The sequence below is a fragment of the Saccostrea echinata genome, unplaced genomic scaffold (assembly GCF_033153115.1).
Source record: "Saccostrea echinata isolate AGI-Se365-2 ecotype Australia unplaced genomic scaffold, CSIRO_AGI_Sech_v1 ptg000029l, whole genome shotgun sequence".
NCBI lineage: Eukaryota > Metazoa > Mollusca > Bivalvia > Ostreida > Ostreidae > Saccostrea > Saccostrea echinata.
The window spans coordinates 29,062,195-29,077,585 of NW_026889778.1; the positions used below are offsets into that span (position 1 = coordinate 29,062,195).

Genomic DNA, 15,391 nt, shown 5'->3' on the forward strand with positions numbered 1-15,391 from the left:
TACACGTAATCACATAATCACAAGAAATTAGTTTTTTGTGATTATCTTTTAAACTTGTGCCAGGGATATAAAAGATTAGATTTAAATCTTGATTGACTTTTCTTGAATATGTAAAAAATATTGGCTTTTTGAATGTTATTTTACATTAATTGATTCAACTCTGTTTTGAACAGTTTTACTATGAAAGAAACATGATACAATAAATTCCCCCAATTTTTAATTTTTTTTTTTTAGTTTAAGTCTTTTTTCAAATCCAAGCCAAAAAAGAATATTGATATACAAATATTCTTACAAAAATACTAGATTTTGAACTGATCCTATCTTACCTTATTTTGTTGCACTCCTGACATTTGATATTTTTTATTAAACATTGTTTTACAAATTATAATACACAATAACTCATTCAAAGTTTGTAAAGCAGATCGTTGTTTTGATTTCTTTTTATCATTTCAGGAAAGTTTTTCATATTTTCTTGACTTGAAAATATTTAAATTATTTACTTATTTAATATATATTTAAAAATATATCTTAAGTGATGAAAACTATTCCGTGAATTGATTAAAATTTCCAAAAAAAAAAATGTGTAATTTGTTGATAGACATAATGATTTCAACTGTAAATGGTATCAAACATTTTCTGCAGTTAATTTTATAGTGAAGATAGATGAAGTTCATTGATAATTACAAACAGTTGTTGCACTCCTGACTGCAGTAAAATTTAAAATTAAAACCATAGAACAAAAAATGTCATAAAGTGTTGGCAACATCAAGTCGTACCGAAATTCTAAAATATTTATAGTTCAAAATTCATGGTTAAAAGACTTAAAACATAAAATTATGTAAACCTTGCTTTATATCTTGCATTATTCCCTATTAATGTCACAAAACTAGCTAAAATATATATTTAGAAGATGAAATATATTTTTAGTATATTTTACTTCACAGGACAAACACTGTAAGCAACTGCAGGAGGTCGACCAGAAATATTCTTTTCATCTTTTTTTCTTTATATTTCTTCATTGATAATGCTAACATTTTTGTCGCACCCCTGACCAAAGTAGAATTGTGAAGCATAAATAACATCAGAGTGTTCTGTTGTTTCAGTGAAGTTGTGGTGGAATTACTTGAATTTCATATAATTTTTCAGTGTATTCTTTTTATTTCATAAAAAATTAAAAGAAAAGATAAAGACTCATCTGGATTGATCAAATTGAAAAAGAGACAGATTTCAAAAATAAAATTGTCAATAATTTGCAAGGGTGAGGTATAAAATAAAAGACAAGAAAAACAAATGAAGATTGAAATAAACAAAAACAGAAACAAATGAAAGGCACAGAAAAAAAGAACAGAGACAAAACGGATATACGGGTGGATCTTGTAAGATACAGTTGGCGAAAAAAGATTTATAGAAAGCACTACAAAAACCAACAACACTGTATATCCTAAGTGTCGGATCTACTAAATAGATACAAGGTCAAGGATGGAAATTTATATAAAGCACTAAAAATGACCAACGACACGAACAATAGAAATTGTCAAATTTTCGGGACGCCCTGTCCCTTCCTCAGGACAAAGAAAAAAGTTAAGAAGTCATAAAAAACAAAGGAAATAGAAAAACAAAAACGGCTACATTGATTTCCATCTCCGTCCACATGTAGAAAATTTGCCATCCTATCTCAAGGACACCACAGACTATATCAACAAGACGCCCTTCACTGGTTTTCCAGATCATACCCTTCTCGTGACTATGGACGTTACATCTTTGTACACCAACATTCCGCACGATGAGGGTATCGAGGCCTGTAGAGAAGTCTGGGACAGTAGATCAATACAAACTCCTTCCACCGAGTCCCTTACCAAGCTCCTTGAACATGTTCTCAAATGTAACAATTTCATGTTTAATGGAGAACATTACCTGCAGGTTAATGGCACTGCTATGGGTACGAGAATGGCCCCATCTTATGCCAATATTTTCATGGGCAGACTTGAACGCAACTTGTTACTTCAAGCACCATTTAGGCCCCTTAGCTGGTTGCGTTTCATTGACGATATAGAGATGAAGTGGGTGGAATGCCGCGAGAGCCTCGAAGCATTCATTTCGTTTGCCAACACCTTCCATCAGTCTATCAAATTTACTGAAGACGTATCTAATTCCAAAAACATATTCTTAGATACTACATCTACCTTGATTGATGGCGAAATCGAGTTTAGTCTCCACACGAAACCCACCGATTCCCAAGTATATCTCATGCAGACTAGCTGTCATCCCCCACACACATTCAAGGGTGTGCCTAAGGGTCTGGCTACCAGAATTCGTCGCTTCTGTTCATTCCCTGCCTTATATCAGGAACAGAGCAGTCTCCTAAAGTCCCATTTATGCAATAGAGGCTACAAAGCCCACAACGTACAAACTACTATTGATGAGACGGCAGGACACGACAGACAAAACCTCTTACTCTACAAGGAGAAAGAAAATAGCAGCAGGGTCCCTCTGGTAACCACATACCATCCCGTCCTTAAGAACCTCAGCCGTATTCTTAAAAAGAACCTGCCAATTCTCCTCTCTAACAAAAGAATGGCAGAGGTCTTTAAGGAACCTCCATTGGCTGCCTACAGGCGCCCGAGGAACTTAAAGGACATGGTAGTTAGAACCAGATTGGACAATCCATTACCTAACGGAGGCTTTAGAGCTTGCTCCGACAGAAGATTTCTTCTCTGTAAGCACAGCTTTGACACAGACAGTTTTAAAAGCCCCGTTACAGGCCGCAGCTACAGAATTCTAGGGAATTTGACTTGTCAAACAGAAAACTGCATATATCTCATCAGTTGTAAAGTTTGTTCCAAACAGTACGTTGGGGAAACGGGAGATATCAGCAGGAGAATCAATAATCACCGTTCGACCATTAAGACCAAAAAACTCAATGAACCCGTTGGGGAACATTTTAACCTTGAAGGTCACAAATGGGAGGACATGACAGTAGTGGTTAAGCAAGGAAAAGTTCTGGATGCACAGACTGAAGTCATTCCGCCCTAATGGTATCAACAAACTAAATGACTTCACCAGGATGAACGTGAACTAGACCCAATTCCTGATTGTAACAAACAAGTTTATTCTCTCTATATAGTGTTAACTTTACCGGTAATTCGCTTTATCAATTCTGGAACAACCCACGCATAGATTTTTTGCTTATTTTTTTGTTTATTATTTCTTTTATCCGATAAACAGTCCTAAAACATTTCCAAATTACATTTATAATACATCTAAATTATCTTTCTTTGGTTTCTTTTTATTATGTAAAGTTAAGCTATTTTGAGAGAATAATACAGTGTACGATTTACTGCTTGGCCGTAATTAATTAGCGATAATTAATTCGTTCAATTATGTAAATCGCACTTCACCAGATCTAGAGTACACCCTAGAGACCAGACGACTGACGTATTTCATAGCGGTCCGGATTTATTTCTTTACAACTGATTATAAAATTCAAATTCAACATGTAACATTGTAAATAAATAGTGTTTGGTAGTTTAGTAGTAGTGCTAGCCGTTTTTGTTTTTCTATTTTCTTTGTTTTTATGACTTCTTAACTTTTTTCTTTGTCCTGAGGAAGGGACAGGGCGTCCCGAAAATTTGACAATTTCTATTGTTCGTGTCGTTGGTCATTTTTAGTGCTTTATATAAATTTCCATCCTTGACCTTGTATCTATTTAGTAGATCCGACACTTAGGATATACAGTGTTGTTGGTTTTTGTAGTGCTTTCTATATATATATATATATATATATATATATATATATATATATATATATATATATATATATATATATATATATATATATAATTAATTAATTAACCTAGTAGCTTTTCTATAAGATATTACTTTTCAATACTGTGAAGTTCTATTGTCGCCTTATACGATTACATATTTGTTGAACAATAAGAAAAAATGTTTAAAAGTTAAAAAGCTCTAAGGATTATGTGCTTAAAAATCACAATATTGTGGGTAAGTGAGATGGATGGACAGAAACTCAATTTATAAGATGAGATTTTGCAACAGTGCAAATGCTACAGATCTGCATTGGAACATTGGTTTCATAAGGGAAGTAACCCCTGAAATGAGTCATTTTGAGGCTTATTCTGTTTAAAACTTGAAATGTATCAAATTAATGACGTCATATTTCCACAATGGTCTTCCTTCATGCCATATCCTTTCATGATTTATCACATTCATATACTCAACTCATATTTAAGCCAATTTCACAACTTTTTGAAAACATTAAATTTTAAGGGCACAATAAAGCCTAAACCGTACCTTCTTCTTTGAATCTGCATTTCCTGAGGATTCTTGCATATTTTAAAATATGAATAATCATGGTCTAATAATGGCCAAACGTGGTTTGTATACTTGTACACACTCTTTTTTTATACTGCTTACTAAAAATATGATTTCTTGAGGCTTTCTATGTTAGTTGAACTTGTCGTCATTCTATAATGCACCTTTGCTTGTAAATCCTCATCCAAGATGGTTAACACAGTCCTCTCTGGTCGATACTACAATGGAAAATTCATTATTCAGGCAATGGAAATACTCTTTACAAAAGACAAATACTCTGCAATGTAAGAAAATTATTTTGTTACCTTTTAACAATACCGCTGTCCTATACTTATTTTTATGGTTTTAGAAAATAAATATGGACAAATGAACTGAAGCAAGTATTTTAAATATTGTAGACTGCAGCTCAATCATCTTTTAAAGATGTGAACTAAATAAAATATTGAGCATGACATTATCATAAACACATTAATAAACAGAATCCTAATTGTGCCTTAAGCAGGCTGGGGGTTCAAACAAAATATTCTCTAGAATTCATCAAATAGCAGAAATGCTTAATATGGTCATCAGTTACACTTCAGTGTGAAAGACCACATTATAATCAACCCTAACAATCTACTATTTATGGCATCTTGGTATATTGCACATATAGCCCCCCCCCCCTTTGAACCCAAAGACATAGCTTGAACTTTTTTACCCTGTAGTTCACCTACCCTAAATCATTACTTTATATCTGTTACTTGTAATTTGTAAAAAAAAAAAATGAATAAAATTTGCAGTGAATTATAGACTTTTCTTCCCTTATCATCATTTATTTGGTATCAGATGTCATCATACATGAAACAAATACACATAAATATACATAATCATTTGAAAGACAATATTTGGGAATCCATAAATTTTAAATAGATTTATAAATAAATGTTCAGGGAACCATATTTTTAGATAGTGACTAGTTGATACCAGAATACCCATTAAAGCTGGAGAGCTTATTTCCAATGGGGTCCTATATTATCATATTTATAAAGCTTGTCTCCTTTATGCTCAGGAGTAAAAAAAAAAATGCAGATAACGAATAGTGATCATGTTCAAAACCTCATTTTAAAAGATTGTTCTAAAGGTAGAGAAACTCAAACATATTTTTATATCAACCTCGGAGCACTTGTGAGTAGAATCCGAATGAGTCTTTTTTAAGGATGTCAACGAGTACCCGGTTAACCCGGTACTCGATCGAACGTCCGAGTATCGAATACTAAAATCGCTACTCGGTTACTCGGATGTATATATTTTTTTAATCATAGTATATATATATATATATATATATATATATATATATATATATATATTAATCAAAAACATCAAAAAAAAATGCAATTTCAAAATGAATTGTCCATGTTTACCTTGTAATTAGCGTCACCCACACCCGTTAATACCCGTTATTGTCTGTGGCTGTGTACTTGTTTATACGGTAATTACCGTGACCAAACTGTTATCTCCTCTTGTGATCCGTTATTTTTTGGATGGCTTTAATGATTAGTATTTAAAGAACATCGTTTAATAAGGCTTTATTTTCCTAAAATAATTTAGTTCGCATACAGTAGCGAATTCGGACACTTCAAATGTGAAAAAATGAGGAAAGAATTAAAGATTTAAAAAAAAAAAATGTTCAAAATTAGCTGTGCAAAGTAAACATAGCGTACATTGGGAAAACAATCAACATATATGTATTAATTAAATAATATACGTCTAGCGATCTCGACACCGTCTCTTTCTTTAAAAACAATTTCTTGCGCTTGTCTAATCACTGCAAAACTGAGTTACAGATTGCTTCTTTTTTCATTGATCAAATCGTCTTCCTAAACAAGAACTACATGTATAAACCATTTCTAATTATTGATGTATTAATTGTTGTCGTTTGTGTTTATTTGATAAATAAATTTAGTGCAAAAAAATTTTTTTTCGTTTTGCTCGATGTTTGTGTACAAGCATAGAAGACGTTTAAAAAAAATCATCGATGGGGGTAAACAGGGCTTAACTGGTCTCAGTAAAATTAACACATTTGTATTTTACAATTTTACCGAGTACCCGGGTACTCGATCGGAAAATCGCCCGAGTAACCGATTATCAAATATTGACAGATTTGTCATCCCTAGTCTTTTTTAAAGAAAATAAATAGATGACCAATGACAATGTATCAAATTTACGCGTTCCATTTGTATTAAAGAAACAGTTCTCCATGCTGTCAAAAAGCTTGGTATTTAATGGTTGTATAAAGAGTTGAAAAGTTTTATACGTTTTGATGTTATTGAATTTGAATTTGATTTTTTTTAAATTTGGTTATATGATCAACGTAGCCCCACCCTGGACCCGAGTCTGAAATTTAAAAAAAATAACAGTTTATTAAAGACTCCATAGTGTACTGCCACCATGCAATCAGTTTTATATTTAATTAATGTATTCCGGAATGAATAAAATAAGGTTAACTGCGTATAATAAAATTTTAACTTCTAGTATATCACCTCACTAGATTCCATACCCTATTCCAAGGGGTAACAATTTCACAATTTTGTTTGATGATTAGCTGACCATTTATAATCATGACACCATTTTTCCTTCTGAAACATCCATCAGTAAAGAAGAATTCGTTTTGAAATACATGTACATTATTAATTTAGTACGACCCCTCGGCTTGAAACCTGACAGTTTGCCTGCTAGATGTCAATGAGTAAAGAGGATTCGTAAGGCGCTTAAAGGGATCGATGTTCCATATACAAGTATGAACCAAGTTATCCTCACCATAACGCCTAACCCTTGGACTCTTGAGTGAATATTATAATTTTGATAGATGATGGGCTAGTTGCTCATTGTAATTATGCAAACAATTTGCTTGCTAAATGTCCATGAATTAAGGACAAGGTTTTCAAAGGTGTAATATATTTTCAATATATGACCAACATTGCCAAACTCTGAGACCTGTGCTCATTGCTTATCATAATCATAAAAACAATTTTCCTGCTTAATGTCCGGGAGTAAAGAGGATTTATGATACACATATGATACATGCAACCAAAATGAATTTGAATTACAATGTTTATATTGGATTCATAAAAATCCTTACAAACAAAGATACATAGCGGGTTCTACCAAGCCTCTTTCTTTACTCCTCACTGAAATATTAACAGTAGTGAAGGAGAAATTTTCAGGAGTATTGTGCAACAATATATTCGAGAAGTGGTGTAAATCTTAAATCTTAAAAATTCCAAAGAACTTTCGTAAAATTTGAAATCGCAAAATTTTACCAAAATCAACAACATAAAAACTAACGACTTTTTAACTTTATATACAGCCATTCCCCACGATAAATTTAAATTTAACTCCAGGCTTTTTGACATTATTGACCACTGCTTTTTCGAAAAAATGGAACTCATAAATTTACTTACCTTGTCATTGGTCATTTACAAAATTATTTTGTTTAAAAAAAATCTGATTGTACACACAAGTACTCTGAAGTTGATATCAAAAAGATGCTTGAGATTCTGATTGACAATATTTATGTGGTTTTTGGAGACCAGGTCTTCCAACAATCTGTTGGAATTCACATGGGTACCAATTGCGCCCCGGTATAAGAAGACTTATTTTTGTATTCATATGAAGCAGACTTTGTTCAAAATCTTATACGTGAAAAGAAAACACTTGATGTGGCCTTCAACTCGACATTTCGATATATCAACAACGTATTATCAATTAACAATAGTTACTTTCATTCATATGTCGACTCGATATATCCCAGTGAGCTTGAATTAAAAGATACCACAGAGTCTGACACATCTGTTTCATATTTGGATATTTTACTAGAAAAAGACGTTAATGGTAATCTAACAACCAAGCTTTATGATAAACGTGATGACTTTAACATTTCAATCGTCAACTTCTCTTACTTATGCGGCAATATACTTTCATCACCTGCATACGGGGTTTATATCTCTCAGTTGATTCGATACGCAAGAACATGCTCTACGTATGAACAATTTCTAAAACTAGGTAAGTTATTGACAAACAAGTTGATGAAACAAGAATATCAGCAGTCTCGTTTAAAGTCATCATTTCGTAAGTCCGATGGTCGATACAATGACCTTGTCAGCAAATACAATTTATCATTAAGTCAAATGCTAATTGTTAAGCAATTATTTACACATTGAATTGTCGACGGATTTTTTTTTTTTTTTTTTTTTTTTTTTTTTTTTTTTTTTTACCGCTCACGGTAGCTCAGTCGGTAGAGCGCTCGCTCCGTGATCGGGAGGTCGTGAGTTCGAATCTCGGCCGCGACAGACCCAAGTCGATAAAATGGGTAGCAACTGTTCCTTCGCCATGCGCTCGGCACTTTGAAGTGAAAGTTGCGGGTCTTTCGGATGAGACCTTAAAAACCGAGGCCCCGTGTCACGGCAGGCGTTGGCACGATAACGATCCCTCACTGCTCAATGGCCTTGAGTGCCGAGTAAAGGTCAAAATTTGAAGCCCTTCACCGGTATATGGTGACGTCTCTATATGAGTGAAAAATTCTCGAATGGGACGTAAAACAACATACAATCAATCAATCAATCGACGGATTTTTCCGGGGTTTTTTTTCCCCGATAATGACAAGGAGCACACAGCAGGTGTGACCGGTCAGCAGGGGATGCTCACTCCTCCATGGCACCAGATCCCACCTTTGATGTTTTAGAGGTCCGTAGTTGCTCTGCTCCAAAATTTGTATAAATAGACTTTTGAGCTTAAATATTGTTCGTTATCTTCATACATTTCATTTCACACAAAATGTGTATTTAATAATAGGTTATTTTAATATTTGAAAGGAAATTAATTTATTATCCACGATACTTGGGATATCTATTTATCTATCTATCTATCTATCTATCTATCTATCTATCATCCATCAATCATTATAATTTTATGCATAAAATGATAGCCAAACTTACGAAAATAAAGTTTAATGCAGTTATTAAACCGATGTCAGCTATAGATTACTTAACGAATACTATCATAAGCAATTTGTAAATTAGTTTTCATCTAATTGTAAAACTGTATATAATGATTGTAAACTTAAGTTTACAAATGCTAAACCTACATAGGCAATTTCGCCACATATGATCCACATATGCATTGCCTTTCATATGAAGATCATATGAGGATCATATGAGAATCATATGTTTATTCAATCATATGAGTATCATATGTGGCAAATCATATGTGGATCATATGAATATACATATGTAAATCATATGAAACAATATACATATGATACACATATGAAAGTTTCTGCATATGAGAATCATATGCATACTTTGAGAATTATCATATGAGAATCATATGAAACAGATTTGTGTGTGTGTTTTTTTTTTTTGTCCTTGTTATAAACAGGTAAAATTCATTTTTATTTTTATTCAATGAGATAAAAAAATATGTTTATTCAATGTTAATCAGTTAACACTTGAGTAATTTCAAATTAAGCTTAATATGTATAAGTTGGTGTTATATTTTAACAAGTAGACTGCAAGATTAAAAAATAATTTCAATAACATATATCAAGATGTGTAAATTTAAATGTATATTTATTCAAATGAATCAAGATGTTCATTTCCTTAAGAAGCTTGGATAAAAAGGGAATAAGTACTCTGTTACCCCCCCCCCCAAAAAAAAATCCTTCATAAAATTCAAAATTTGTTTTCTTGAAAAACAAAATTCATCAAGAATATATTAATTTGTATTTTATCCAAAAACCGTTATGGTTGGGTTTATTTTACGAGTAAAATTAAAATCATTCCACATTTTATTTACGGACCGGTTTCGGTTTTTATATGATGAAAGTGTACGTCATGTTTGACGTCACTACTGTAGCAGAAGAGTTGGGTGTTTGAAAAAGTAAGTAATCTCAGATACGTTTTAAAAGACTTTTTAAAGGCTAGTTCATTGTGTTTAGATCATTTCATTACGGTTACAGACCCGTATGAACTTTTTAGTACTCTCATCACTTGTATGTACGTAATTGTTAAATTAATACAGTTCGTAAAAAGCCGGTAAACCTAGTGGTCAATAAGTAGCCTAATTTTGGATTTGTTAACGATGAATGTTAAGGCAATTTAGTATCACTAATTTTTCAGATTTGTTTCCCTTTCGTTAATAGCTACGCTCGAGCATATTCGATATGAAAGTGAAAGTAGAAACCTTGTATAGTAGTTAACGTAAAATGTTTGTTGAGATCCTTATTCATTCGGTTCTTTCATCAAATTAAGAGAAATGTGTTTGAAATTATGTATTTAGGAACTGGAGTTCAGTGTCACAGTGCTGTTTTTGTATTATTCTTCTTTTTTTTTGTTCAAAGAACCCCAAAGCTGATTAGACTGACGATTGAACACAAAGCTGATTTGACTGACGATTTAAACCCAAAGCTGGTTTGGCAGACGATGCATGATCACAATGCAGGTAAAAATAAATAAATAAATACAATAATCATCACAGTATATATCAGTAATGACTTAAACATATATCAAAAACTAAATTAACCCAAATCTTTTTTTCTACAGAACAAATCCAGCACACTTATAAAATATGTATAAGTAAGGAAAACATATGAAAATATGTAAGGCATAGATTATAGAAATTGCTGGCTATAAAAACTATGATAAACTATAAAACTGTACAATATCTTCTGGGGATAATGACTTTTAGCTTAATCAGACATTCAAGGTACTATTACATGTGTATTGTATTGAAAGTACATTAGCTAATTTCATTTGATTTATATTTATATGCATGTATATAACTTGACATTTATAGATTTTTTTTCAACACTAGAGAATTTAACCTAAAGACTTGTACTCACTCTCTTTTGTAGTTTCTTTTAACTTTTAGTTTAATTAGATATATGTCTAGAAAATATTTACTGTGTGAATATTTGATTTATAATTTATATAGGTTCAATATACAGTCAGCCTCTCTCATTAATAAAATGGAAGATCAGACACCAATATCCTAGGCTTGCTTCAAAATAGGTATGTACACCCTGTATGATAAACTTTGTTATATTTTTCCCAACAAAGTTTTGGGATGTTCTGGAATCACAATGTCTGTTTCTCTACCTGTTTGTTTGTCTGTAGATTTTTTGGTCCAATAATTATACATTTGTATCCGAATCTATTTAATTTTTTGCAATCTGAATTATATATACTATTTGAACATTCCAAATTCAATAGTGAAAATTTTTGAAAGAAAGTTCTTGCTTTTAAAATTTTATGATTTTATTATGAAGCATGTCTTCCAAAAGTGTAATAAATGTCTTGGAAATAATATAGGGTGTCAACAACTGTTTTAGAACATTACTGGTAGTTTTATCATATAAATGTATACATTTTCATGTACAGTACTGTGCCATATATTTATGAACAAACGTAAAAATACCGTCATATATTGAAAGAATCATAAAAAAAAATGCTAGGTTTCTCGCAATTACACAATCTTACCATGCAAGTGTCTTACCTCTATAAATAGCTAAGAATTTCCACTATCGATCTATGACGTCATTTGTTAAATATGACGTCAGCTTAAAACGAAAAGGTCTCGTGAATGTAAACATGGGGAAACTTAAGGCAAATAATTTTCTTCACCCGTGAAACAAATGATTGTTGACAAATATCTGTCAGGACAAAAATATGCAACTATTGGCCGTGAATTGAGCATTCCTCGGAACAGTGTGTATTCAATTGTACAGCGCTATTTAGCTAGAGGTTCGGTGGAAAAGGCCCCAAGAAGTGGCAGAAAACGAAAAATGGACGACCGTGAAACTAGGAAACTTTTAAGAGTCGTAAAAACCAAACGTACTGTTCCGTTAGCTGGTATTACGGATATTATCAATCAGGGTAGGCATTCTCCTGTTTCACAGAGAACAGTCAAAAGACGATTGTATGAAAATAATTTTCATAGGAGGATTGAAAGAAAGAAGATCCGTATTCGCGACGAGAACCGCGAAAAACGTGTGGCATGGGCAAGAGGAAAGAGATTGTGGAGAGTTGAAGGAGAATGGGATAGAGTGATATTTACAGATGAATGTAAGGTAGTAATAGGAGAAAGCAACCGTGTGTATGTCTGGAGACGACCGGGTGAAGATTGGATGCCCGAGTGTTTATGCCCTGGTCCGCCGGTCAGAGTAAGTTTGATGATCTGGGCATGCATAACATGGAATGGTGTGGGGACAATATGTGTCGTAGATGGTAATATCAATGCACAAAAATATATAGACATACTTGATTCAGAACTTTGGCCCGGTGTAGCTCGGCATTTTCCAACAAACAATTTTATTTTTCAAGATGACAATGCGCCCGTTCATCGGGCCCGGATTGTTACTGAATTTAAACAGAGAAATGCCATCAACTCGATGACATGGCCAGCACAATCCCCTGATTGTAATATTATAGAAAACTGTTGGTTATTATTAAAAAATAAATTGAAGCAACGAATTTTAAATATAAACAATGCTGCCGACCTCGAACGTGAAATCCGCCATATTTGGACAGCCATCCCAACAACATACATACAAAACTTGTATCGTTCAATTCCTAGACGCTTGCTTAAAGTAGTCAGTGCCAAGGGCAATATTACAAAATATTAAGGTAAGTTTTATTATTTAATTATCAAAATTTAGTGTATTATATATGGCTAAAACATTCCCTGTAACTCATCTGTTTACGTCCGTTTACGTGACGTCGCCGACGTTTGTTCATAAATATATGGCACAATACTGTACTTTGGTTAATGATTTGGGTGTGTGCATCAAGCAGAAATGGAGTATATATATTATATCAATTATTTTTTTTATATATAAATTAAAAATTTGCAGAGAGAATGTCAAATGGCGTAAAGAAAGATTTAGCATCAACCCCTGGATTTCTTTTAAGGATACAGAAGTACAGGTATGATGAATATAAATGCTAGCTAACTATTTTGCAAGAATTGAGCATTTAAGTAGATGAACTATATCAGCATGTACGTCATATTATATGAAACTAATAAAGTTTATAGTCAATATGTATAATAGTGAACCATTTTTTCTTGAAGAATCTTGGTATGTGTTTGATGTATATAAAAATAAGTGAAAAATGCATTGCTTTATTCATTCAGGAGATGCTCAGCAATCTGGCAAAAAAGGCTGGCTGGAAATGAAATGTTATGGGGGTTATGTCTAGCTTTGGATTCCACTAAATTCCCATATTTATAGAAATCAGATCAGAGCAAAGGTGTGCACACATTTTATTTATGTATGTTAAATATCATCCTAAGAAGTATCAAAGTCTATTGCTAAATTGAAAACCTCGTCAGAACAAAATTTTGCACTGCATTCCATTTAAGCTATACATTGTGAATTGAATTGTTTAGAAAAAAAAGTTTTAGCTGATGGGTAACAATGAAGTTGATGTAGAGGGTCCCTCCATTAAGTCTCTACATAATTATCGATGAAAATGTTTCCTTCCTCCTACAATTATGCTAACCAGAGAGGGAATACTTCACACTGATGCTAGTATGAAAACAGTAAGCAGTCAACATTTTCAAAATGTAAAAATATTGATGTTAAACATTAATGTTAAAATTTTGAGATATATATTTGTTTATTGGAAGGACATTTTTGCTGGTAAATATGATTAATGATAGAAAATTAGTTCATGTTAAATTGTCTGTTGGATGTCACAAGCAATTTTTCCAATCATATTCATCTTTAAAATCACTTGAGTCTTCGGCTCAGATGAGCTAAAAACAAGTACTTTAATTTTAAATAAAAGTACTTGTTTTTAGCTCATCTGAGCCGAAGACTCAAGTGAAGGTTTATGATCAAAATTGTCCGTTGTCCATCATCATGGTTGTTGGCATAAACTTTTCACATTTATGTCTTCTTCTCCAGAACCACTGGACTAATTTCAACTGAACTTGGCAAAGAGGACCTATAGTAAGGTTCCAGTAGGGGTTCAAAGTTCAACGTATAGATTATGTAGGGTGAAGTCTGTTAAAACAATGACCACTAAACCACCAGTGGGGCCCCTGAAGGGTTGCAAAGTTTTACATAGTAATTTATATCTTGTGTATAGGAAAGAATTAAGTCTTTTTAACAAATTCTACAAGGCTACAGTACAATAGTGGGGCCTAAGGAGGGAATCTTGAGTAAATTTGATCAGTATGGAACAAATATCAAAAGAAAAAATACTTCTGCAATTTATTCCAGCACTTTTTTGTATTGTATTTCACAAAAGCCACTTGTGTCAGAGATAAGTGAGTTTGCCATTGTTGCTCGGGTGAACAATGTGGTCCCTGGACCTCTTGTTGTTATTATTAATGCTAATTATTTTAAAAATAATTTTTAGAGATTATTTTGTGCCACAAACAAATTGTTCAGAAAGGGGACATTGGTGGATTTGCATTTTGGGTACAGTTCAAAGAATTTTCAAAATGGTGATGGAAGATCAGAGGGAGGACAAATGGGAAAAGTTGACAGAGAAAGAAGAGAAAAGAATTAGGAAATATCTGGAATAATTATGAATGGGGAGGATGTACTTAATCTTGTCAGAATTTGACATGCAAGGCATTCTATATATGTATACTGAAGTATCATTTTGATTGTAAAATCTCATTGTAATGTATTGACATTTTATATTTCATGCTTTATGCATAAATACACAAACATTTTTATAAAAAAAACTATATATATGTATATATGTATCTTTGTTTGTTAGATCGAGACACCATCCTTTGTGATTTCATACTCATTTATGTGTTAAATATGCTGTAGGTACATGTAATCTGAATTACTTATGATTTGTCATAAATTTACAATAGAGATTACATATATTGACAAATGTTATTGCAGATATTTCAATTTTGCCAAGGACACTTCCATGTCATATGGTATTTTTATACAAGTACATGATCTAATTATGTTATTCATTGGGACATGTATACATGTTCATCTCCTTGATCATTTTGCTGAAATCCTTTTAAATAATTTGTACTCATTTTAGAATATG

The 15,391-nt window shown here is 32.5% G+C and overlaps 1 pseudogene; it reads left to right on the plus strand.

Moving 5' to 3' along the window:
• The first annotated feature begins 12,000 nt into the window (after positions 1–12,000).
• LOC133195196 (uncharacterized) lies at positions 12,001–14,967 on the plus strand (annotated as a pseudogene).
• Positions 14,968–15,391: the final 424 nt, after the last annotated feature.